This window comes from Sus scrofa, chromosome 9, assembly GCF_054392235.1.
Source record: "Sus scrofa isolate SSC_HxYL_T2T_F1_AM1 chromosome 9, Sscrofa_HxYL_maternal_Yorkshire_Landrace_v2.0, whole genome shotgun sequence".
NCBI lineage: Eukaryota > Metazoa > Chordata > Mammalia > Artiodactyla > Suidae > Sus > Sus scrofa.
In genome coordinates, this window is record NC_139391.1 from 56,429,165 (window position 1) to 56,455,843 (window position 26,679).

A 26,679-nucleotide genomic window follows, 5' to 3' on the forward strand; every position below is an offset into this window, starting at 1 on the left:
TTCCACTAACATTGAATATATAGTTTTTAATCTAGTAATTTACACGTTTGAGGCTTACGGCACTAGAGGCATTTTTCCATGGTATAACTCTGACGACTACTTTCCCAAAGCATTTTTCATACTATTTCCCACAAGAAGAAATATAAACGTTCAGGCTCCATTTACATGAAAAGGCCAGGCGCAGCCACCATTTCTTCAGCGAGCAGCCGAAGATCAATGTGCAGACTGTTTTACTTCCATATTTCAATTTTAATCTTTTAAACAGAAAATTACAAAGAAGCAGAATAAAGTTTTTCCTAAACTCCTCAGTTCTTAGATGTCTTATGTTAATAATGAGTCAAAAAATAGAACTTCTTAAATCCTAAAGAGAGCATTTATTTCCTAATGAATTTTTTCAGAATGAACAATGAATTCTCAGTCTCCCCCTTTCTGACCTAAAGCATGATTAACCATTCATCCAAATTAACTCAGTTCACCTCTCTGTCAAGTAACATGGTATTTTTCTGCTGAAACATAGTTATCAGAACAAACCTTTTCCTCTCAACATAAAAGGTGTGAATAATGCTATATTCAACTAGCATTTCCCATATTCTTCAGTCCTTCTCTTTATCCTTTTCCTGAATAAACCAGTTTAATAAATTATTAAAATAATTTTTAACAAAATTATTATTTACAGTTCCTGCCACGACACAGTCGGTTAAGGATCCAGTGTCGCCCCAGCTGCAGCTCGGGTCACAGCTATGTCTCGGATTCAATCCCTGGCCCAGGAACTTCCATGTGCCATGTGTGCAGCCATAAAAAGAAAAAAATTAAATTAAAAAAACAAAAAATTATCACGTCATATTCAGTAACAATACACTTCATGGGAAATGTTTAAAAGGGAACAGTCAATTCGCTGAATGTTACACTGCAGCTCTACAGCATTTTTTTTCACACAGTCTCTATTTTGTGCAAAGGTTTCCTTGTTCTCTTTTAAACAACTACATATTAAAGTCTAAATTAAGTTCAATACATATCACAGGGAAGACTTTAAAATAAACCAAAGCTAAAACTGAATAAAAGATGTACAGTGATTAACCCAAGGAAGCGGAATTTAATTTTTTTTTAATCCTTGAAACATTTAAGGATTACCTCCTCTACAGGATGCTGGCAGCTGCTAGTTCTGGTTCCCTTCTCCAATCTCCGTCAGACTAGAGCTAGCTGCACCTTCTCTGCCTCTGGCCATCCAGGCAGCTCTGAACTCCCACTCTTTCGCCTCCCTTCACCCTCTTCACGGCCCAGTCTCCTCCAGTGTCGATCTCTACCTCCACTGAGGAGCTGGTCTCTAGTATAACAAATGCCTAAACGATCAGCTTAGGTGGTTTAAGCAGGCCTAAAAAGAGACTGAAGAACGGGCAGCAAACTGTTATATTATATAGTTCATAAGAGTAGCTGATAAATCAAGACTCAAGGCTAAACCTCCTAAGGACGTTTTCATAAGAGGGTGACGAAGAGAATTCTCCAAGTATCAATCAATTAATCTCATAAATCAGGATTTTTATACATAAAATACATCTGGAAGAGGTATTAAAGAGACAATCATCTTTCTTATCATAAATACCATACTAATTTTTCCCACCTTAACTCTTATCACTCAGAGAGACAAAGGTCCTCCTGAAGTCACAGACTTAATCCCAATGGCTCCAGTTAAGCAATATGACCACACATATTATAACCCATTAACCAAATCATGGTGCTGACCACTGATCAGAAAGAGAACTACCATGGAGTTCCCGTCGTGGCGCAGTGGTTAACAAATCCGACTAGGAACCGTGAGGTTGCGGGTTCAATCCCTGGCCTTGTTCAGTAGGTTAAGGATCCGGCATTGCCGTGAGCTGTGGTGTAGGTCGCAGGTGCGGCTTGGATCCCAAGTTGCTGTGGCTCTGGCGTAGGCCGGCGGCTACAGCTCCAATTAGACCCCTAGCCTGGGAACCTCCATATGCCGCAGGAGCGGCCCAAGAAGTGGCAAAAAAAGACCAAAAAAAAGAAAGAGAACTACCTAAAAGTACATGCAAAGGAGTTCCCATCGTGGCTCAGTAGTTAACGAACCTGATTAGCATCCATGAGGGCACGGGTTTGATCCCTGGCCTCGCTCAGTGGGTAAAGGATCTGGCATTGCCGTGAGCTGTGGTGTAGGTTGCAGACGTGGCCCAGATCCCACATTGCTGTGGCTCTGGCGTAGGCCGGAGGCTACAGCTCCAATTCCACCACTAGCCTGGGAACCTCCATATGCTGCTGGTACAGCCCTAAAAGACAAAAAGACAAAAAAAAAAAAAAAAAAAAGTACATGAAAAGAAATGCACAAACGCATTACTGATGGCAAGGAGGAACCACCTCAAAGCACTGACACTACTTAATGGTGACTCAGTGTATGAATTCCAATTACAAACTTCTTACCTTGTTAATCACAGGTAAGAGAGATATGCAACAATATAAGCCAGAGCCACCTCTTCTCTAACATGGTAATACTAGGTTCCCATCGTGGCTCAGTGGTTGACAAATCCAACTAGGGACCATGAGGTTGCGGGTTCGATCCCTGGCCTTGCTCAGCGGGTTAAGAATCCGGCGTTGCCGTGAGCTGTGGTGTAGGTCACAGACGCAGCTCAGATCCCACACTGCTGTGGCTCTGGCATAGGCCAGAGGCTACAGCTCTGATTCAACTCCTAGCCTGGGAACCTCCATATGCTGCCTAGAAAAGGCAAAAAGACAAAAATAAATAAATAAATAAAATGGTGATACTAGTATTGATTCCTCAGACTTCCCAAAGACAAAAGAGATTTGAAATAAAACCTCGTCATCTGAGCCCATTTTAAACACTGGCTAGTGCAACCAAGTGAAGTATCTCAAGGGCTGAGCTACTGTCTATCTGCAAAAGAGGTGGTGTGTTTATGATATTCTCATACTGAGAGAAGTTACTAGATTTTCATTAACCCACCTTGGGAGAAAGAAAAAATACTGCAAACGCCACCATTCCTACTTTCTCACACACACACAAAAACAACACTTTTCCTCTGGATTTATTAAATCACCCATTCATTTGACAAATATTCATGGTTTCACTGTCTGAATAACGTGGAATCTTTAAACAATGCAAAAAGAAAGCTAAGGAATCCATGTGACCCAGATACAGAAGGACTTTTCAACCAAAGAGCTGGAGGACAGCTTTTACAAAGAAGATAACAAGAACTGCACAGGAAGAAACCACAAGCCTCTATCAGCCTTGTCAATGCATAAAGCTGGCAGTAATAAATGTTGCCATTTTTGTAAGTGGAAACAATATTTTTATAGAGACGATTACTTTGGGATATGAATATCTAATTAGATTTAGCTATGCGGACATGAGATTCTTCTGAGACTAATAAGAATTTCTTCCAATTAAGCTTTTTGTTTTTTGGGTTTTCGCTTTTTTGTTTCTCTGGAGTAGGGTCATTCAACAATTCTGCAGAAAGCAAGGGAAAAGCATATCCCAAGTCTACTGGCAGCTTTTCCCATCCTCAAACAATTCCTTGTTCAGATGCACAGCCACAGAAGTTCAAAGGTCACTGGCGTCTTTGTACTGAGCTCCATGGTAGTTACAAACAAACTTTTGTCCCCATTCCTTCAATGACATGGGCTGCAACAACTACACTGACTGAACTTTTTACATCTGAGGCCTGCATGTACATTACTTAACTGAAGGGCCATAGTATTTGATTTATACTTCAGCCATAAATTATTAAATCTCTTTTGTGAAATAAAATAATTTATTTACCTGGGCATAAATGAATGTTGATTCTAGCCAGACACAAAGAACATCACTAGAAGTAACAGTCATTATGATTTCTTGTCATAATTTCTTATAACACAACTTTGTAAAGCTTTTGTTAAAGACTTTGTTTTTCAGGGTTTTTCTCATCCTTGTCACCTTTAATTTAGATCACACTCACATGTTAAAAATTGAAGAAATTTATTATAGGCTTCTAAACAGAGTTATAAATCGAAAAGTTCTTTCTCAAAATGTGACAATAAATGTTTCTAAATAAGAAATCTCAAAGTTATACAATTTATTTTAAAATAGAAAAGAGTCTAAAGAATATATATTAGGAAAAAAATAAAATAGCATTATAATTTAGAATACAAGTAATTTTACCTTGATTTACATACTTTAACAACTCTCTAAGCATAGAAGTCAAACATTTGTTAAAACTGTCCATTTAAATCAATTTTTAAATAAATTCCCATTACTTTCATGTGCTAATAACAGCAACCTCCAAAATCTGTTCTTGTTCAATAAAATACCATTATTTTAGCTGAATAATTAAGTAAAAATAATTACCTCCCCAAGTTAACCAATAATTTTTAAAGGAATTACAGAAACTTCTTTGAAATAAATTTTTTAGCAGCAGAGCCAAGAATTAAATGAACACAAATCAAATGAAGCATGATGCTGAATGGACTCTGCCAGTACAAAGACAAGACAGTTTCTTCCACAAAGAAAACTTTCCATAACTGTTTCTAACTAAGGTAAACACTTCTAGAAGGCTGAAAATACTTAAAATTTACTGAGCCGCCAACAGTGTGCTAAAAACCATACTCCTCAGAGCAAATGGATCTAATCTCATTTTTCTAAATTTTAATGAATATACATCTGAAAGAAGCAAAATGAACAAACTGCATATAACAAAGATCATAAGAATACAAAAATACTGTTGAAATGGAGTATAACATGGCTCTGGACAGTGCTAAACAAAAGAAAAGAGCCTAGAAGTTACCGCTGTGGCTCAGCAGGTTACAAACCTAACTAACTAGTATGCGGGTTTGATCCCTGGCCTCCATCAGTAGGTTAAGGATCTGGCATTGCTGTGAGCCATGGTGCAGGTCACAGACACGGCTCAGATCCCACATTGCTGTAGCTGTGGTGTAGGCTGGCAAGTGCAGCTTCAATTCGACCCCTAGCCTGGGGACTTCCATATGCCGTGGGTACAGCCCTAAAAAAAAAAGGAAAAGGAAAAGAATCTAAAACAAAGAAAAAGTTACTACAGATCATGTTGTGTAAACCTCGATAACACAGAAATATTTCTTTCTTTGAACTTATTATTTTTTTAAATTTTATTGGAGTATAGTCGACTTACAATGTTGTGTTAATTTCAGGTGTAGTAAAAAGTGAATCAGTTATACATATACAGATACCCATTTCTTTTCAGATTCTTTTCCCATATCGGTCACTACAGAGTACTGAATAGATTTATATAGTAGGTCCTTGTTACTAATCTATTCCATATATAGTAGTATATATACGTCAATCCTAAACTCCCATTTCATCCCTCCAACTCAAATACTTCTAAACCACTAGTGCCTTTATAGACTCATTTAACCAAGTTTTTTTCTCTTACTTCTACAAAAGTCCATCCATAATCCTAAACACTGAGAATATCATAATACCTTTCATATCACTAATCTAGCTAAGACTAATCTAAAGGATTTTCTAAAACATTTCTCCTATTTCAGACCTTCCCTGTCTACCTTTCACGAACTTGGCCTGTAAACAGAACAGTCCAGTTCTGTGAATTCAGTTCTCCACATGCTGAAGCCCAGGCCCAGCTCTATTTTGATTAGATTGTAATGCCGAAAGAAATAAAACCAGAAAAAAAACAGGCTCTTTTTTCTGTTTCCACCTCTTCCTATGCTAAGCAAGCAAGTGATGAGAAATTCACCAAAGAGTTTTTAGGACATAGTCTTTAAGCAAATAAATGCATGAAAACTGTTTCCTACAAAGGACAAAGAGCTGATAAAGCAAAGCGTTCTGTTTATCAAAGGAATTTAGACTTTAAACATGTCATTAAAAGATTCCTAGAATATTAACGGCACAACAAAAAAAGGGCAAGCTAAACATATTATATAATCTTATTTAGCAGGAAACTAATATGCTACTAGCAATGATATACAGAAATCCCTTTTATGATTGTTATTGGAAGAAAATAATATTCAAATTCTGATGATTTTTCTAAATAAACATGTGGATATTTATGGTTAGCTATTACCACATCACCAAATGATAAATTAAGATGGAGTTTCATATAAATAGGGAACAGTCTGCCCTTCACACACAGATTATGAGAAAATATGGAACTCTAACAAAATGTTCACAAACATTATGAAAGAATAAATCAATTATGCCACCAAAACTCAAGTTCAAATATACCTTGAGCTTTTAATTTTTCTTCAACTTCTAAAAAATTTGCTCTATATTATCTAACAGTGTAAATCACAAAAGAAAATCCCTACTTTTGTGCCCTACAGATCCACTTCTAATAGGCAGGTAGTAAACATCGGCTCAGTCAATGCTAAGTTATTATAGTTTAAGTCAAATAAAGAGCTGTAAAATCTGGTTAAAGCTACTATTTTAAAACCATTTCAAAATACAGTTTTGCACACTTTAAGAAGTTTTTAAAACATCAGGTGAGAATATATCCCTATAGAGAAAACAGTTGAACATACACATGAGAAGATGTTTGCTTTCCCAAGTGCATCGGCAACAAAGTTAATTATTATACTTTACCTTTTGAATACACCAAAAAGCAAATAGAGCATTTTTTTAAATCCGATGAAAAAAATGGGCAGAGAACTGAATAGACATTTTTGCAAAGAAGACAAGTGGCCAGTGGTTACAGGAGAAGGTGCTCAATACCACTCATCATCAGGAAAGCAGATAGATGAAAACCACAATGAGATATCACCTCACACCTGTCAAAATGGCCATCATCAAAAAGACAAGAGACAATAAGTGTTGGCAAAGACGTGAAGAAAAGGTAACCTGTGTGTGCTGTTGGTGGAATGTCATTTGGTACAGCCACAGTGAAAAACATATGAAGATTTCTCAAACACTCAAAAATAGATCTCTCACACAATCCAGCCATCCCACTTTGGAGCATATATCCATGGGAAAGGAAATGACAATCTTGAAGAGGTGTCTGCACCCTCACGTTCATTGTCACAAAAGCTAAGACATGGAAAGAACCTAAGTGCCCATGAATGGATGAATGAAGAAAAAACAGTATATATATATATATATATATATATATATATATATATATATATAAAATAGAATATTACTCAGCCATAAAAAAGAAGGAAATCTTGTCTTTTGAGCCAATAAGGATGGCCCTTGACAAATACCATATGTTCCCATTTATATGTGGAATCAAAAAAGCCGAATTCATGGCAATAGCAGAATGGTGGTTGCCAGGGGCTGAAGCAGGGGAAACTAGGAGACATTAGTCAAAGGGTACAAACTTCCAGCTATGAAAGTGAACGTGAAGTTTTGGGGATCTAATATATGGCATGGTGATTACATTTAACAATACTGTATTATACATTTGAAAGATATTTAAAAGGGTAAATCTTAAATTATATCACTACACCAAAAAAAAATGGTAATAGTGTGCAGGGATGGCTATTTACGGTTAGCCATAATTGTGGTAATCATTTTGCGATTTCTATCATATCAATTATCATGTTGCACATCTTAAATATATATATGTCAACATCTCAATAAAGTTGGGAAGGGGGGAAAGCTTTTAAAAAAGCAATATGAAAGAAATCAAACAAAAACAAAAAATAAAACAAAGGCTTTTCCAACACCTACACAACATAGCCAGAGTAGGACTATTTCTTATTGTTGCTAAATTTAAAATATCACCCAACCACACCAATTTTCAAACATCTTGGGCTCTGCAAAATTACTTAACAATGTTGTACAGTAATCAGATGATATTACGGGTTTAAAAAAAAAAACAGTATATTCCATTATAAATACAGTTAATTCATGAGAGACACCCCATTAGGAAAAAAGAATTTTTTTTAAAAAGAGTGACGTGTTTCTTGATGACCTTGCTTTATCTAATAATGAAACCCCAAATTATTATCTTCCATCACAAAGTTAACAAACACTGCTGACTTACTGAAATTCAAATCCAATATCAAAGAATAAAATTCCCCTGTGGTTCAGCAGGTTAAGGATTTCGAATTGTCACTGCTGTGGCTCAGGTCACTGCTGTGGCACAGGTTGAGGTTTGACCCCTGGCTGGCCTGGAAACTTCTGCATGCTGTAGGCAGGGCCGAAAAGAAAAAGAAAAAGGAAAGAACAAAGTTCTTACCATTAACGACAAAAATCCTAGTATCCTTATCAATTTTAGTACATTAAAATATAAGATCTGAATTGGCCTTAAGTTTAAACCATTTTAGGACACACAGTAAAATGAGATATCTTTTGACGCTAACCTTTAGATCCTTAATACAGAAAAGAAAAAAAAAAAAAAAAAAAAGGTCGGTCTGGGCTAGTTGTTAAACTATTAAATTAGCCCACATATCAGCACTAAAGAAGTCAAGACTCTCATATTAACTCTCTACATAACTTTGCATAGAGAAAAACAGTTCTCCATAATCAGAAGTTAAACCTCAAAGATATCTAAATAAGCTAGTGTTTTTCACACTTACATCCACAGCAGAGCTTCAGATGTTTGCAAAACATCTGATGTGAAGGTGTTTCCATACATTACCGATTTTTAAAACTGTAACAGGCAAAAATTTTAAAACCATAATATGCACATGTTTTTAACACACTGAAAACTACGAAAGTATGAACTTGTGTTATAACCAATTAGCAAAAAATAAATATTATACACTGATTTTTTTAACATGAATACATAGTAACAAAATACTAATTATCAGTAGAAACACTGGAGGTCCACCTATGAGTTTATTTTTTTGAGGGGGAAAAAAAGGACTTTGATATTTAAAAAGTTTAGAAAGTCACTGACTTAGTGCATGGAGTTGGTAACCTATCAGAACTGGGGTGCAAAGTTACTGACACTTAAATCTCCTGGGAGAAGACTACAATACAAAAAAGACCTTACAACCCTAAAAACCTTCTTCATTTTACTGTACCAAATATAGATCACTTTGGGGCTAATTAACTCTTTTACTTAAATGTGTTAATACTGTCTATCAGTCAGACCTCAAAGTCAATTACCTCACCTATAAAATCAGCATGAGGAGTTCCTACTGTGTCACAATAGTGGTGTCTCTGCAACGCCAGGTCACAGGTTCAATCCCTGGCCCAGGACCGTGGGTTAAAAGATTCAGCATTGCCACAGCTGCAGTGTAGGTCACAACTGTGGCTCAAATCCAGTCCCTGGCCCAGGAACTCCATGTGCCTCAGTACAATCAAAAAAGAAAAAAACAAATGAATCAAATCAAATTAGCATGAATACTTGCATATACAGGCAAATGACCTTCAACAAGGGTACCAAAACCATTTAATTCAAGGACAGTCTGTGCTCAGTCCCCCTGTGGCTCAGCAGGTTAAGGACCCAACACTGTCTGTGAAGATACAGGTTCAATCCCTGGCCTCGTTCAGTGGATTAAGGATCCGTCACAGCCATAAACTGCAGCATAGGTCTCAGATGCAGCTCAGATCCAGTGTTGCCATGGCTGAGGCACAAGGCTCAGGTGCAGCTCTGATTCAACCCTTAACCCGGGAACTTCCATATGCTGCAGGTGCAGCTGTAATATGAAAAACAAGAAAAAGGACAGTCTTTTATATCTGCATATAAAAAAATAAAATTGGCCCTATACCTTATACAATATAGAAAAATTAACTTAAACTGGATCACAGATCCAAACAGAAGAGCTAACTATGAAACTCCTAGAAAACATAAAGGAAAAACTTCAAAACACTGGGTTTGGTAATGATTTCTTGGATGTGACACCAAAAGCACAGGCAATAAAAGACAGATAAGTTGGACTTCATCAAAATTAACCACGTTTGGGCATCAACAGACACTACCAACAGGGTAAAAAGGCAACCCAAAGAATAGAAGAAAATATCTGAAACCACATATCTGGTAAGAGATCGATATCCAAAATATATAAAGAACTCCAACAAATCAATAGCCAAAAGCCTGATTTTAACAAAGGACCTGAATAGACATTTCTCCAAAGATGACACAAAAATTGCCCAAAAGCACAGGAAAAAATGCCGAACATGACTATCACTAAACAAATTCAAATCAATACCACAACGACAGGTGTTCCCACGGTGGTGCAGCAGGTTAAGGACCCAGCATAGTCTCTGCAGCAGCTCAGGTCACTGCTGAGGCATGGGTTCAACACCCCCCCCGCCCCGCCCCTCAGAGTGGGATAAGGATCTGGCATTGCCAATGTGGGTTAAGAATCCAACTGCAGCAGCTCGGGTTGCTGCAGAGCACCAAGTTCGACCCCTGGCCTAGTGCAGTGGGTTAAAGGATCTGGTTGCTGTAGCTGCAGTGTAGGTCATAGCTATGGCTTGGATTCCATATGGTGCAGGTACGGCCATAAAATATTTTTAAAAAACCACAGAGAGATATTTCTTCATATCCATTAGGATGGTTACAAGTAAAAAAAGGAAAAAAGAAAGTTCCAAGTGTTGACAAGGATGTGGAGAAATTAGAACAATTTCACACTGCTGGTAGGAATGTGAAATGTTGCAGCTGCTATGGAAAACAGTATGGTAGTTGCTTGCAAAGTTAAAACAATTACCATACGATCCAGCAACTTTACTTCTAGCTATATACACAAAACAATTGAAAGCAAGATCTCAAAGAAATATCTGCACACTCATGTGCCACAGCAGCACTATTCACAATAGCCAAGAGATAGAATCTACCCAAATGTCCCTCAATCGATGATCAGAAAAACAAAATGTCATATATACATACAATGGAATATTATTTAGCCTTAAAATGGAAGAAAACCTTGAGGAAACTACGCTAAGTGAAATCAATTAAAAAAAAAAAACAACCACTGTCTGATTCCACTCATAGGAGGTATCTAAAGCAGTCCAATTCATAAAAACAGAAAGTAGAATGGTGGGTGCTAGGGACGGCAGGGAGGAAGAAACAAGGAGTTAATAGGCACAAAGTGTTAGTTTTGCAAGATGAAAAAGTCTGGAGGAGTTCCTGTCGTGGTTCAGTGGTTAACGAACCCAACTTGAATCTGTGAGGACACAGGTTCAATCCCTGGCCTCTCTCAGTGGGTTAAGGCTCCGCCAGTCCCATGAGCTGTGGTGTAGGTCACAGACAAGGCTCAGATCCCACATTGCTGTGGCTGTGGCTTAGGCTGGCAGCTGCAGCTCTGATTCGACCCCGAGCCTGGGAACTTCCATAAGCCTGGGAACTTCCATAAGCCGAGGGTGCAGCCGTAAAAAGACCAAAAAAAAAAAAAGGAGAAAGTTCTGGAGACCTGTTTCACAACAATGTAAATATACTTAAAACTACTGAACAGGGAGTTTCTGTTGTGGCTCAGTGGTTAACGAACCCGACTAGGAACCATGAGGTTGCGGGTTTGATCCCTAGCTTTGCTCGGTGGGTTAAGGCATTGCCATGAGCTGTGGTGTAGGTCGCAGATGCGGCTTGGATCCCACGTTGCTGTGGCTGTGGCTCCGATTAGACACCTAGCCTGGGAGCCTCCATATGCCGCAGGAGCAGCCCTAAAAGAAAGATAAAAAAAAAAAAAAAAAAGACAGGAAAGAAAAAAAAAAAACCTACTGAACACCTAAAAATGGTTAAGATAGTAAATTTTGTTATGTAAATCTTAACCACAATTTTAAAAATTAGTATGAGTAACTACTTAATGAGGCAACTATGATGACAAAACAGATAATACATGCGAGGGGCTTAGAACAGTTTCTGGCATATCAATAACAGTAACAGCAGCTACTGATTATATTAATAAGACAGATATATATCATTTAGTGAAACTGAATCCTGAACTGAGGATTATAAAAAGCTTTCCTTGAAAATCAAGCAAGAGAGTTTATTGAGTAGCAACAGCATTTAATAAGTCAGCAGGAATACGAAACCTCTGATGGCTCTTGATCAGCTGGAGTAACCACAATGAAACTGTAGTTTAAGAAAGTGGGTATGGCAATCTAGATCAAAGGAACAGAAAATTAAGTCTGGGAAAATTAATGTAAAGAAACTGAAAAAACTGCTACAATTATATTCTGGTCATGCCTTGGAACTCAAAAACAAGGGAAAAGAGAACTTGTTATTAGAAATGCTGTGGCTGTGGTGTAGGTCGGCAGCTACAGCTCCGATTAGACCCCCTAGCCTGGGAACCTCCATATGCCGCGGGTGCGGCCCTAAAAAGACCAAAAAAACAGAGAAAGAAATGCTAAGCAACCACCCCTTCAAATCTGTGCTTTAACCAATAAACACAACCCCCATAGAAGTTATGTTGGTAAGCAGGTCAACACCCAAATGCCAGCTTAGTTGCATATATTTCACGGTTTTTTTCCCATCGAAAGTGCTAATAAAAGCAAGCATCAAAATATAAAAAGCCTAACTCTCACCAAGCCAAAAGTCTTTAGCATTAAATCCCAGATCCTCTCAGGGAGTTTGGGGTTGGTAGATGCAAACTATAACATTTAGAACGGATAAGCAGTGAGGTCCTGCCCACACAGCACAGGGAACTATAACCAATCTCTTGGGATAGAACATGATGGAAGACAGCATGAGAAAAAAAATGTGTGTGTGTGTGTGTGTGTGAGAGAGAGAGAGAGAGAGAGAGACTGGGTCCTATGCTGTGCAGCAGAAACTGACATAACATTGTAAATCAACTGCACTTTAATAAAAATAAATAAATCATGGATTCTCTAGAAGGAGCACAGAAACTGAAATGAATAAACATCATGCTCTACTTTCACTGACAACCTGTTCCCAAGAAGGAGGCCAAATTATCCCTTGTACACTCTAATACCTATCACTATGATATAGTTAGCTAAATTCACAAACACACACACACTCAAAGTAAAACCTTGACTACTTAAAACCCTTAGAGCAGAGTTTCTCGACTCAGCACTACTGACATTTAGACCAGATAATGAGGTGGGGGGAGGAAGCCTGTCTTGTGCATGAGTAACAGATAATGAGTTATTCCAAATGTAAGAAGATCAATCTGGGAAACATCCCTTTCTCAGCTCATGTTAAATGTTTAGAAGTCATTTCACATTATTTATAGATTAGTACTGAGGAAAATCAGAGGTACTCTCAAGTCGAACAGATCTAGATTTGAATTCTGAATCAATCTGGCTCTTAGGTGACTTAGGCAAGTGACCACACATTTCTAAGGTTTGAATAAAATATTTGTTAACGATCAATACAACAGGCACTAAGTAAAAAGGGAAATGAATTTACACTTAAATGCCAGAATTTTTTTCATCATAAGTGGTTTAAGAACTATTTCTAAAATGTACTGCACATTTTCCTGCTTGAATGCCCAACCCAACCTTTTATAAACAGGTCAGGGTGACTGTTTGAGACAAACATCACTGTGGCAACTAAATATAACTCTCTAGGGAAGAGAGTTATCAAAATGGGTAACACACAAGTTGCAAGACACTGGATCAATTGTTTGAACGGGATAAAAATGATACCATTTAGTAGGGATTAAATGTAAAGTTGAATCTTTAGTTTAAAAAGTAACAATGGAGACAATGTAGCAGAAGCTGGGACAGAAAAACTCTAAAAAATGTAATTGCCTGCATGCCCTAAATGACTCAGAAGTGATAGGCTCTCCAAAAAAAAAAGTACAAGAAAACCAATTTGGGTTAGTAGAGAGAATATACCAAAATGAGAGTCAGAAGAATGGAGTTCTAGTTTCAACTGCCCTACTTGAGTGAGAGTATGGAGCTAGATTAAGCCACTTAACCTGGATCTATATCCTCCTTAATAAGAAGGGCACAAACCGACTTTGACAACTACAACATCATCAGGCAGACCAAATGATGACGCTGATAAAAATGCTCTCGAAGCTACATGTATATAAACACTTTCTACCATGAGACCTGCAGCATCCCTGTACCATCAGTCTGGAGCAGGGTTTCTCAATCTTTTGCACTTAGGACGTACACAGAAAACGACAGCACTGGTACAGGCACAATACAGGAAGTCAGCCAGGCTGCTGGTGGCCACCAGTGGTCAGTTAGAAGCTTTTGCCACCGTTGCTGACAATTCTCTCTGCGGACTGAGGAAATCAGTATTTCTGCTCTATCTGTAACATTCAGAACATCGTCTGGCACACCACTTACAAAGCTTGAATTGGAATGTGACATCTAATTTGAAACAGTATAAGAAGGAATTTAATTTTTTCTACAGTAACCAGCTCTGGGAAACAGAATCAAGACCAGAGTCTGATGGTGACAGAACAGTACTATCCTGGGCAAAACTCAGAGGAGTCTGAGAATCCCCTGCTTGACTCTGATTTAGGTCATTATGAAGTTTTATTATGGGAGGCAATGGAACATCTTTATCAGTTAGTTTGATTAATAACTCATGCAAGTTGAGACAAAGGGCGTATGGACTTCCATTTGTATTCTTGCCCTGAGTCTCAGAAATGTTGAAGAGGGGCCTGGAAAAGGATCTAAAAACCTTAGTCACATGAGGAACAGTTGAAGAAAATGAGTACATTCAGCCTAGGAAGAGAAAAGGTTGGTGGGGAGATCAAAGAGCCAGCCAAAACTAGAGCAGATCTGTGTGGTGCTGGAAATGCAGGCAGGTACATTCCGCTCTAATACAATGAAGAATCTTAAACAAAAACTCCTTTTACAAAGAACTGCACTGTCAGATGAGTAACTAAGTTTTCAGACCCTAAAGATACAGAAGCAACAGGCATGTGCTTATCTTCCAAAGATAATGTGGAAGGAACTCTGATACTGATATTGGGAAAAGGTCAGACCATATATTACTGAGAGGCCTATATATCTGCAGCATGAACATGCAGCTCTATATGCAGAGACAAGGTGTATGAGACACAAAGCAAAATGGAAGCTAAATCCTCAAGTAACCTTTCTCTATGAAAAAGTCCCTGCTATCCGCTTACTCTTGTTATTTGCCTCCTCATAAAAAATGGTGGATGAATTTCTCTATTCTACAGAGTTAATGAAGACTAAAGCAGCCTTATCTCCTGGGATTTTTTTCCACCTTCCGGAAAATCATAAGCTTACCTGCTGCTCCCAGGATGCCTTGCTTTGTCATCTTCAGCGAAAACCTTGTCTCCCATCCCTACAATGGATGGCGTCTCTCTGGCATCAACAAATATGCATTAAACAGGAATGCTGGGGATACAGTACATACGTAGACAGAGTCCATGCCCCTCAAATAGCTTGTAGAGAAAGAGATTATAAATGTAAAATGCGGAGTTCCCTTTGTAGCTCAGCAGTTAATGAACCTGGCTAGCATCAATGAGGACGGGGTTCCATCTCTGGCCTCGCTCAGTGGGTTAAGGATGCGGCATTGTGGCTGTGATGTAGGCTGGCAGCTTCAGTTCTGATTGGACCCCTAGCCTGAGAACTTCCATATGCTGTGGGTGTGGGCCTAAAAAAGACTAAATAAATAAGTAAATATAAAACATAAGCAAATAAACACTAAAATGAAGAAAATAAAATGCCAAAATATAGAAGAGAGGATACTGCATGGATACAGGTCATCACTAAGGCCTCTCTGGAGTGGAAGAAGGCAGTCAGTCACACAAAGGTCAGAAGGAAGTACATTCTAAGCAAAAGGAACAACAATTGTAAATCCCTGAAAAGGTATGTGCTTAGCTTGTTCAAGGGATAGAAAAAGAGCATCATCCTCCACAAACCACATTGGAATCATCTGGCCCAAACCCAGAACACTCACAACACCAAGGGCCGACAGGATATGGGACAACAGGAGCTCGCATTCACTGCTGGTGGGAATGCAGCCACTTTGGAAAACAGTGTGACACTTTCCTATAAAACAAAACATTCTCTTACCATGCAATCAGGCAACCACACTCTTTGGTATTTACCCAAATGAGGTGAAAACTTAGGTCCACCAAAAGCCTGCACATAAATGTTTAGAGCACTTTTATTCATAACTGCCCTTACTCAGAAATAACCAAGATGTCCCTCAGCAGGTGAATGATAACCTGTGGTCTATCCAGACAATGGAATATTGTTCAGTGCTAAAAAGAAATGAGCTATCAAACCATGAAAAGACATAGAAGACACTTAAATACATATTATTAAGGGAAAGAAGCCAATCTGAAAAAGCTACATACTGTATGATTCTAACTACATGACATTCTGGAAATGGAAAAACCTATGGAATCATTACACAGATCAGGGTAGCGGCGGGGGGGAAGGGGGTGTAAGGGATGAATAGGCAGAGCAGGGGACTTGGGGGGCAGTTAAACTACTCTGTATGATACTATAATAGAAGACATATGCCATTATAAATGTGTTCAAACCCACAGAATGGACAATGCCAAGAATAAACCGTAATAAAACTACAGATCCTTCAGAGTGATAACGGTATGTTATTGCAGGGTCATCAGTTGTAACAAATGTACCTCTGGGGGGACGCTGATAGCAAGTGAGGCTATGTGCACGTGGGGCAGAGAGTATATGGGAGATCTCTGTACCTTCTGCCCAATTTGGCTGTGAACCTAGAAGCAGTCACCCAAAAAGTCTATTAAGAAAAAAAGAACAAAACTGTTACTGCAGCCCAGGGAACGAAGGAGGACGTGAACAGTGAACAGAGGAAGACGGAGCTGGAGAGGAAGCCAGGAGCCAGACCATGCACTGCAGACATTTTGGACTCTATTTTTCCTGGTTGCTGGGGGCTGTCCTTCACATTGTAAGATGCTGAGCAGCATCCCTGGCTTCTACCTGCTAGATGCCAGTAGCACACTCCTCCTGCCAGCCAAGCCCCAGTCCCGACAGCCAAAAATGACCCAAACACTGCCCCAAGGTAAAAAATCTTCCCAATTAAAAATGGCTGGTACAAGGCCTAAGTGGCTACAGTGAATATTTTCTTTCCATAATAAAACTGTAAATTTTGGGTTTAGTGTTAAAAGTGTAGGAAAGCCAGGGAGTTCCCATCATGGTGCAGTGGTTAACGAATCTGACTAAGAACCATAAGGTTGCAGGTTCGATCCCTGACCTTGCTCAGTGGGTTAAGGATCCGGCGTTGCCGTGAGCTGTGGTGTAGGTTGCAGACGCGGCTCAGATCCCGCATTGCTGTGGTTCTGGTGTAGGCCGGTGGCTACAGCTCCGATTTGACCCCTAGCCTGGGAACCTCCATATGCTGTGGGAGTGGCCCAATACATGGCAAAAAGACAAAAAAAAAAAGTATAGGGAAGCCAGTAAAGAAGCGATATGATCTGATTAACATTTAACACTGGTTTTGGCTCCTGAGCAATGACAGGGGGGTAAAAGCAAGAGTGGAGAACAGGGAAGTCTGTTGGCAATTTTCCATGGGAGAAAGGCTACCAGCCTAGGTTTTAACAGTGAGAAAACTGAGAGGTAGGCAGGTCCGGTTTAAATTCTGAAGGTGGAGCTGACAGGATTAGTATGAGATGAGAAGGAAAAATGGAGGATGACTCCAGGGGGTTTGGCCTGCAGAACTGGGAAGCCGGAAAGAGGAGTAAAAGAAAGAAAGAGTAAATCACAGTTCTGCCTTGTTCGTGCTACCACTGGCATATCTATGAGACATCTAAGGGGAGGAATGGTGTTAGATGAGTCTAGAGCTCAGGAGGCAAAGAAATCAGTCCCAGAGATAGAATCTTAGAACCCTAAACATATAAATGGTATTTGAAACCATTGAAATGAATGAAGTCACCCGAGGAGAGCCTAAGGACACTGCAAATTTTAGAGCAGGGGGGTGGAGAGAGACAAACTGCAAAAAGACATAGAGAATATGTGGTGAAGAGGTCAGAGAAAGTGGTTGGTCAATATGAAATGCGGACAAGAGATCAGCGAGACACAGTGCCTCACAGGCATGGCCCTGATCACTAGCTTTGACAAGGCTCATTGTAGCCTTGATTAAAAACGCTTTCAGTGAGTGCTGGAACCAGAGCTCAATGGATCAAGCTAAAGAGAGAATAAGCGGTAAGGAAGTAAACAGGCAAACACAAACATCTCCTGCTGCTGAAGGGAACAAAGAAATTGGGCAAGAGCTGAAGGGGAGGAGAAGGTGGATCAGCAGAGGTGGGGTTAAGGTTTTAATGGCTCCAGCAGGTCAAAATTTTACTTTTTTCTCACTTAACCATCTAGAGATAAGTAAGCAGCAGAAGGTGGCTCTGTGCCATGAGATCATCCAAGGATGCGTCTTACTAAACCATCTCCCCCCCAAAGCATTGCTCTCACCTGCAAGGGTAAACAACATGCACCAGCCCCACATTCTCCTGGCAGAAAGGGGGAAAGCGGAAGCAGAAGGCAACTTGCTTGCCTTTCTAAAGTGATGACACAGAAATGGCACACAGCATTTACCCAAATTTCATCAAATGACATCGAACTGTCTGAAGAAGGGCATCCAAATGTAGTCTAGCTGGGCATCCACGTGCCAGAAAAAAAGGTGAGGGTCCTACTACTGAAGTGAAGCTGCAGAGAATAGCATTTGGTGAACAATTAATCATCACTGCTCCAAGTAATATAAGGCGTGCCTGCATACTAAAAGAGATGATCAGGCAAAGAGAGAATAATAACTTAAGGAAAAAAGTAACTGCAGGAGTGCAGGCCTTAGGAAGAGAAGAATGAAGGAGATTCAGGGTACAGAGTTATTGCCCCAGAAGCAAGGACCCTTCGGTCTCTTGCCCTTCTCACATGCTTGACTTTTCAGAAGAAGCTCTGTCCCTTGACTGTATTTCCAGCAAATGAGAGCGACCCTTTCCCGGATTTCCCTGGTGGCCAAGCTGGTTAAGGATCTGGCATTGTCACTGCGGTGGTGTGAGTGTGATCCCTGGTCCAAGAACTTCCACATGCTGCGAACTCAGCGCCCTGCCGGGAAAAAAAGTAACCCTTTCCCTTCATCTACTAAATCAAGCTATTACACAGAATGAGTATAAAAATCTGGCCTGGATTAAGCAGTTCTCACTTGAGTTGTCTCCTCATAGGCTGATTCAAAGATGCTGCTTCTCTGTCAAAGACAATATGACCAAACTGCAGAGCTGGAGGCAGTCTATGAAGCTCATTTTACAAATGTTCAATGCTACAAGGTGACAAAGAATCCTCTCCAACTGTACGCCCAAGTCCTCGAACTGCCAGATCAAGGATCATCCCACTGTTCCCTTGTCTATTCTTTTATAACATTCTCTTTCATAATACAGTTTATCTTCCCAACGGAAGGAACACTTCCGGAGAGCAGAGACTCAATGCCACCTTCCTTCCCATCTATTTTCCTCTGCACTTAGCATGGTACAAAACACTCCCTTGTACTCAGTGGATCCTTCTCAGTTCACTGATAAAAGAGATTTGGTTTCCTGCCTCCTACCAGAGCCAGGACTGCTGCTGACTCTGGAAGACCACTGGATGTCAGGTTCTCCTCAAGCACAGGGTCAAGAGAAACTGGTGAATGGAAAATGCAAAATGATGGTCCCTACTTAAAAAAAAAAAAAACAAAAACAAAAACAGAGAGTCAAGGAATTTTGGAGCAAGAAAAGATCTTAGAGACTGCTAATCTGATCCCTCACTGTACATATAAGGAAAATGAGATTTAGAGAGATGAATTATTTGTCCAAAGTCAGATTATTTACAGTAGAGCCAAGATAAGAATCCAGGTCTTCTGATTCAAGTTGAAATCTCTTTTCTCTGTCAAAGGTTTCTTATGTTTTCATCTGTTGTTAACATACTGGGTAATTGCTAAACCTCACATAGCGTGTTCTTCAAAACTTTTGAAAATGCTACTCATCTTAACAATCCTTTTACCATATATCTCCTCCAATTAAAAAAAAAAGGCACAAGAATTACTGTTTCCATCCTATACATAAGGGAATAAAAACAGAATAATCAAATGGCCTGCCCAAGATCACAGGACTGAACCCCAGATAATAAAGATTTTACTATTTTAAAGGCAAATGAATGGACTCTCCACTTTAGAATTCTTTCCCAGAGTGTGGTAGCAATCTTTCCTAAGAGAGACAGTGTAAACATGTTTCCATCATGCACAGCTCACGCCTGCTTTTCCTCTCAATGGTTTCCACCTCCACAGCCTCCAACACTAATGTGTATCATGATCCATGGTATAAACAAAATAATAAATGGACATATGGTCAAAAGCCAAATAACAGGAATCTCCCTGAAAACCAGAATTCCACCTTCACTCTGAACATTCTGGATCATATATTTCTTAGGAGAAATTAAACCAAACACCTCATTTCTCACTTTCTTTTACCTTCCTAAAACAATCTCCTTTAAAGACCACATGTCCAGGGATACCATGAAACTGTAAACATCTATTTTCACAAATCTTTACATTTCACTACTATGGGGAATAGTCCCTCTCAACCTTCATCTCTTCAAAGGAAATCGCTGGTTGGATTTATTGTTTACGTGCTTTAACCTCAAAAGAAAATACTGTCTCCTCATAATGGTGGGTCTTCTTTGAGTCTCTACCATTTTTTGAGGTGCTACAATTAGAACCCTGAAGCGTGGTTTTCCAGTGGCTGCAGCTGCGCAGTTTGATGAAAGGCCCTCTGCCTGCATCCCTTGGTTCCTCCAAGGACAGCAAGAGAACATTAACGCCCTCCCACGGCTCCCTTGGATCAGCCCACCACATATAAGCAATAAGCAACGTCCAAAGGCGTGAAACTGCACAATTTGTAAGGTGGCAACTGCTACCGTGGCCCCAATTCTGGTTTGTTTGACTTGATTAGAACAATGGCCTTTGTTTACTTGCTCACTCTTGGTTTGGGGTGAATGTTAAATAAGCCAGCACTTGAAGTTGAGAAGCAAATTCAATTTATCAATTGTAAGATAATTTAAAACAATTACGTCAGAGAGCAGCTTAATATCAAAGCTTCTAGATAGTAAGCTAGGTCTATCTTTCGGGGGGGGAGTAATTTTTATTATTCCTGAAAAGGCTATTACAGAGATGCTAATGCAAATCATAAGGAACACTTCAAGTATCATATACATTGAAAAGTTATCTAGCCCTGGGCTAATTTAAAGTTTTTTTCAAATATCTTTATCAAAAAAACACAAAAACCAATACCAAAATAGAACTGGTATTTAAACTCAGCTTGCAAATATCTATCCGCACAGGATCTCTGAAAAACAGAGCAGAATTATCTTTCTATCCATTCCTAATCATCTAAATAAGCAAGTGATTAATAAAAATACAGCACAACAGAAAGGAAATTATTCCATTTATTAGCTGCTAACTACACTAACCGATTAAGTAAAGAAGAAAATTTGATAGCAAGAAGCATACCACTCAGGAGAACAATTCTAATAATCTTGGGGCAAGGTGATATAGAATATTTTAGGCATACTGTTTACACCAGAATTTACTCACTATCATCTATGAGTACTTACTACACGCCTATACTGTATTAAGCCTTAACATGTAACATTTCATTTAATCACCCCACAACCATCTAAGACAGAGCCTATTGTTATTCTCTGATTACAAAGGATGTACCTGAAGCACCAAGATGTTAACTGTTTGTCCAGGATCAAAGTTGACATCACAGCAGGCATTCCAACACAAGTCTATCCTTTCCCAGGCTCTTAACCCTTAGAGTGCTATGCTAGGAAATAATGCTTGCACTGGTTAAAGCAAAAAATGTTGGGTCCTAAACCAAAGGTTGGCAATCTTTGGTGACAAAATTTTTTAGGCTTTGCAAGCCATACTGTCTCTGTTGCAAGAAATCAACTCTGCCGTTGTACTGCCAACGCAGCCACAGATGATACATAAACAAGTGTGATCCAATCCCAATAACATTTTATTTATGAGCACTGATATCTGAATTTCACCTAACTTGCACAGTCATGAAATATTCTTCGTTTTATAGTTTTTAACCATTTGAAACTTTTAAAAATCATTCTTAGTTCATGGGGCATATGAAAATAAGCTGCAGGCCAAATCTGGCCAACATAAGAGAATTTTGCCAATGTCTGTCCCACATAAGGCAGACAGATATAAAACACCTTTTACTTAACAGCTCTTCTCATAACTCCTAACTTGTACTCTCCTTTAATATTTTGAACTGGATACTTTAAAGAAACTCAAAGTCTCAATAAACTTGACATCTGTCCCCAAATAATCAAAAACTCCAGAGTCCAAAACTGTAGATACTACATACGGATTTCCTAAGAATGAAATGTAATCACATAATTTTGAAACTTGTGAAGAGATCGAACACATTCTCATTCCTTATGTGCATGTTTTAAAACTGATGTTAAGATATTTAAAGCAGTTAAATACTAAATTTATAGGTAATGACAGCAACATCTTATGTGCATAAGAAGTACTACAAAGTATTTTCACATCCTGTCATCTGGTCCTTCCTCTGTAAGGAAGACAATGCAAGCCTTCTCAACCCCATTTTATACATAAGGAAAATAAGCTCAGAAATATATATAACTTGCCCAAAGCAGGGACCAGGCCACACAGCTATTAAGCGGCAGAACTGCAACCACAACCCGTTTTCATGCCCTTGCTGCCTGGTAACCACTTCCATGGACATCAGACTTCACATTAATGCATTAAACACTAAAAATTTTCAAGAATATCAGTCACAATCTTTAAATACAATGAAAACATTTAGTTCATTTGATTTGGTTTTTCTTCTGCTACCACCATCTTGTGAAGAAAACAGTTGCTAACCCTTCACCTTTGATAAATGCATTTACAGTCAAGAGTGAATCTATGTATACTGTGCAGGTAACACACCCAGGCCAGTTTGGAAAGGGAAAACACTGCTGAATAAGTCATCTAAAGAGAGAATAAGAGAAAGAGAGAGAGAGCAACGGAGATGAATGTATTCGCCATTAAAGTCTCAGCCCAACTGCAGAATAGCTTCTGGTGATTGGAAAATAAGGCAGGGGTTAGGAAAAGAAAATAAAAGGAACAGAACTACTGGAATTTAAACCAACATCAAAGACTTTAATGACAGTTGAGCCTGCCTGGCTGCTTCTTGTCTCTCCCTAAAAAACCAAACAGTTATACAACCAAAGAAGGTTCTTCCAACTAACATTTCCTCTCTGGCCCACTTACACCCTATCACCCACCTCAGAGTGCATCCTCATACAGTAAACTGGGCTTCCACCCCAGCTATGCCTGGACAAGTCTCTGTCCAAAGTGCTGCTTTATTCCATGGAATGCTATAGGGACAATGGTTTGAGCACAGTTCCAACCTGACGCCATTCTAGAAACTTATTTTATAAAGCACCACCACATACCCAATTTTCGGAATGAAGTAGACTCCAGATAGTCCCAAAAATGGAAATCACATCATAATATCCTATGTTTACAAAGAGCCCTATGAAAAAAGAATTCACACCAATGAGTACTTGAAAAACTTTGAGGTCATGTTGTAGCAGCAATCAAAGCTTCTAGTTCTTTCACTCTCAAGTCCAAGGACCAAATGTCAAGATTTCGAGTTAGACTTCAATTTATTCAAGAAGGAAAAACATATATATGAATCAACCATCACTACCTAAAAATATTACAACAACAAATCCAATTACTGAATCAAACTAGTGCATTTTCTGGACTCCAAGAGCAGGGTACTCTAACACCATATGCTTTTTTTTTTTTTTCCTTCCAACAGAAATACAAATACAGGCAACGTTTATAAAAGCAACCAGTGTATCAGAAGTTATTCCCATTCACACTGACTTAAAAGGTCTAAATCTGTGCCAAATAAAACTGTGAAAGAACGGAAAATAAAAGAGATGCTGACAACAATGCAATGTGGCCCAGCTGCCAGCTATCCATGTAGCATCATGCAGTGCCCCAAGCAGTTTAAAAGCAGATTGCAATTCTGCATGCAGATGAAAATTATAATTATCCAAATTCCATTTCCTAAAAGATAACTATCAAACTGCATCCCAAGCATCCTGCTGTGTGTCTCCTCCTCCCCTCCACCTTCCTTAAGCTTCAGTAACAGAAGGTGGAGTTATAAAGGATCCAGAAGTAGACCAAGGCTAAGATCAGGTTTGACTTTCCCCTCTCTACCGTTTCTTGTGATCCGTCTGCGAAATTTTTTAACATTAATATTCACCCAAGTCAACAAAATGAGAAAGACAAGACGGGGATGGGAAGGGGGAAAAGGGGGGGCGGGGACAGCGGTGTCCAAGGGGTAAAAAAGGCACTAAATCACCAGCACCGTCCAATATGTGGCGGCAACTTCAGCCAATTAGAAAGATGAGAGGGAAAACTCCACGGGAGCGCCGGCGAGCACGGCTGGGGGCGGGCACCGCGAGGGCGCCCGTGGGCGGCGGAGGGAACCCCCCAGGTCGTCCTGCCCGCGCCTCGGCCAGGAGCGCCGCAGCAGGCCGGGAGCCGCCCGAGCCCGGTCCCCGAGCCGCGGGGAACCCGCAAGCACGGGAGCAAGAGGCGGCCGGCCTGAACGCGGTCCGCCCCGGGAGGCCGGGGAGGGAGCCCGGGGGGGGCCGGGGAAACCCGAGATGGCCTTCTAAGAACATTTGATCCCGAACCTTTACTTTAAAAAAATTTCCCCCGAAAAGGAAGGGCAGGCCCCCGCAGCCTTCCCTGCGGCGCCTGCCCACGTCATCGGCGCCCCCGGCCCTCCTGCGGCCCCTGCCTTACCGAGCCCCGCGGCCCCGCCGCGCTGTCGCGGCGTCGCTGCGCCCCGATCGCCGCTCCGTGTCTGCCCTGCGGGGCGCCGGGCCCGACGCCCTCCTCCTCCTCCGCCTCCTCGTCGTCGTCCTCACCCTCGCCGCCGCCGAGTACCGCCCGCACGCTAAGCCTAGCGCCTGGCCGCCGAGGGCAGCCGCGGGGGCTCGGCCGGGCGCCCCCCGCGCCAGCGCCTCATCCCGCCGCGCCGCGCCGCCCCGTCAGGCTCGGGGGCGGGGACGCCGGGCTCCGGGCCGCGGCCTCGGAGTCCCCACCTCCGACACGCGCCGCGATCGCCCTCCCCCGGCGGAGTGGGCCCCGGGGACGCGGTCCTCAGGCTCCGAGCCCCTCACCCGCCGCCTTCGGGCCGCCCCCGCAGCGCCCCCGCCCCGATCGCGGCGCGCGCCCGCGGAGCCCGCCGCCGGCCCAGCCTCCTCCTCCCGCGCTCCGCCTCCTCCTGAGCCCGCGACACCCGCAGCGGGGAGAAGAGGCGCGCCGCCGCGGCCGCGAGCACGAGCACGCGCGAGGAGGGCGGGCAGAGCGCGCGCGCGGCCGAGGGCGGCGGGGGCGCGCCCTGGCCTCGCCTGCTGTTGTCCAGGAGCGCACGTGCGCGGCGGGGGGGCTGCGAGGGGTACGCAGCTCGCTTTCCCCTGGCCGCGAAGGCCAGCGGGGCGCTGGAAGGGGGCCGGGGTGCAACCCCGGGGGGGTTCGGGCAAGGTCGACTGCCTTGGCTTCTGCATTGTGCTGCGGTGAAAAAATAAAAAACCTGCCGCAGCAGCAGTTACGCCGGGAAGAGACATCTTCGGAGACCACAGCAGTGGCTCCTCTGCACTCCCAGCTGACCCCTGGATACTGTCACCGCGCGGCGGAGAGGGGGTGTTGCCGCAAGTCAGGAAGCTCCTGGTCTCTCCATCACTTGCGCAATTCGGGCTAAAATCTTCTCGCATCGGTTATTATTTGGAATCTGGGCCTAAAAGTTTTTTCGGTTGTCTTCTTCATTCAGAGTTATGGACCTGAAGATTGGAAGTGACCTGGCAAGGGAGAAGAAGGACAAGCAAGAGTGAAAGAGTAGCAAACCCTGAAGGTGCGTGGCTAGGGGACAAGTGAACCCCTGCCCAAGAATGGCACTGCCCTTGGTTTTCCCCCTCTTCCTTTTGTTCCGCCTCTAAAGGCTGCACAGCACTTCTTTCTGCACCAATCGTCTGTGTAACAGAACAGATCTTGACCTTCTACTCTTTTTTGTTTTGATCTTTTTCTTTTATATATGTACCTTTCACTCCTTCTGAGTCCTTCCATATCTAAATGTTGCGGGGGGTGGGGGGGGGGTGTTAAAGTACCCCAAACCTACCCATGCCAAATACTGCATCAGTTAATGTCACTGCAGTGATTCCAGTCCACTCAGCACTTAGTCGTTTCAGTGGGAGTCACTGAATATGAAACGTGGCCTTGACCACAATTCTCAGAATTTCAAGGTCACGGACGTGAAGCAGGATTGCACCACATCCTGGAGAGAAATTAAGGGGTGAACGTGTACCATAATCTCACTCCTGCCAGCTTCAGTGAAACCAAAGTTTCTTTTAAGACCAAGATTCTAGATATTTTCTAGCAGAGGAGGAGAGAAGGGATGAAATGAGATTTGTGTAGAGGCACAGACTGCCATGGAAAAATATACCGCTCTGTAATTTAAATAAATGTCTCCTGGTATGGTAGCCATCTACTGGAAACAGGTACATTTAGGAACTGTAATGGTCTTAATGGGTGCCTCCTTAAGTGCTGGAGAAACCACCAGGTAAATGAGAAAAACTAGAGGCCTGCAGCTTCACACAAACGCATAGTTTAAAAGTCACTCTTTCTTCAAATTGCAGTGGTTCCAAGGGTTTACCTCGTGACCACAGAGACCCATCTCTGCCAGAGAGGAACAAGCATGCAGAGAAGAATTCAATAGCCTGGGTTGTTCCTGGGATTGGTGAGCTTTAAAATCTCCTGTGATGTCAAGAAGAGGTCAGTATGGGGCATT

General features: G+C 41.3%; 1 protein-coding gene across 7 annotated transcripts in view; it reads right to left on the reverse strand.

Annotated features, from left to right (window-relative positions):
* ARHGAP32 (Rho GTPase activating protein 32) overlaps positions 1–24,887 on the reverse strand; it is a 274,553-nt gene extending 249,666 nt beyond the window's left edge. For 4 of the 7 annotated variants that reach the window (XM_084976599.1, XM_021063134.2, XM_084976601.1 and 1 more), the window contains exon 1: positions 24,636–24,887. The gene's annotated coding sequence lies outside the window, so the exon portion shown is untranslated. The remainder of the gene's footprint in view (positions 1–24,635) is intronic. The other 3 variants (XM_084976602.1, XM_084976598.1, XM_084976596.1) reach the window with 1 other exon arrangement.
* Between the last annotated feature and the right edge of the window lie 1,792 nt (positions 24,888–26,679).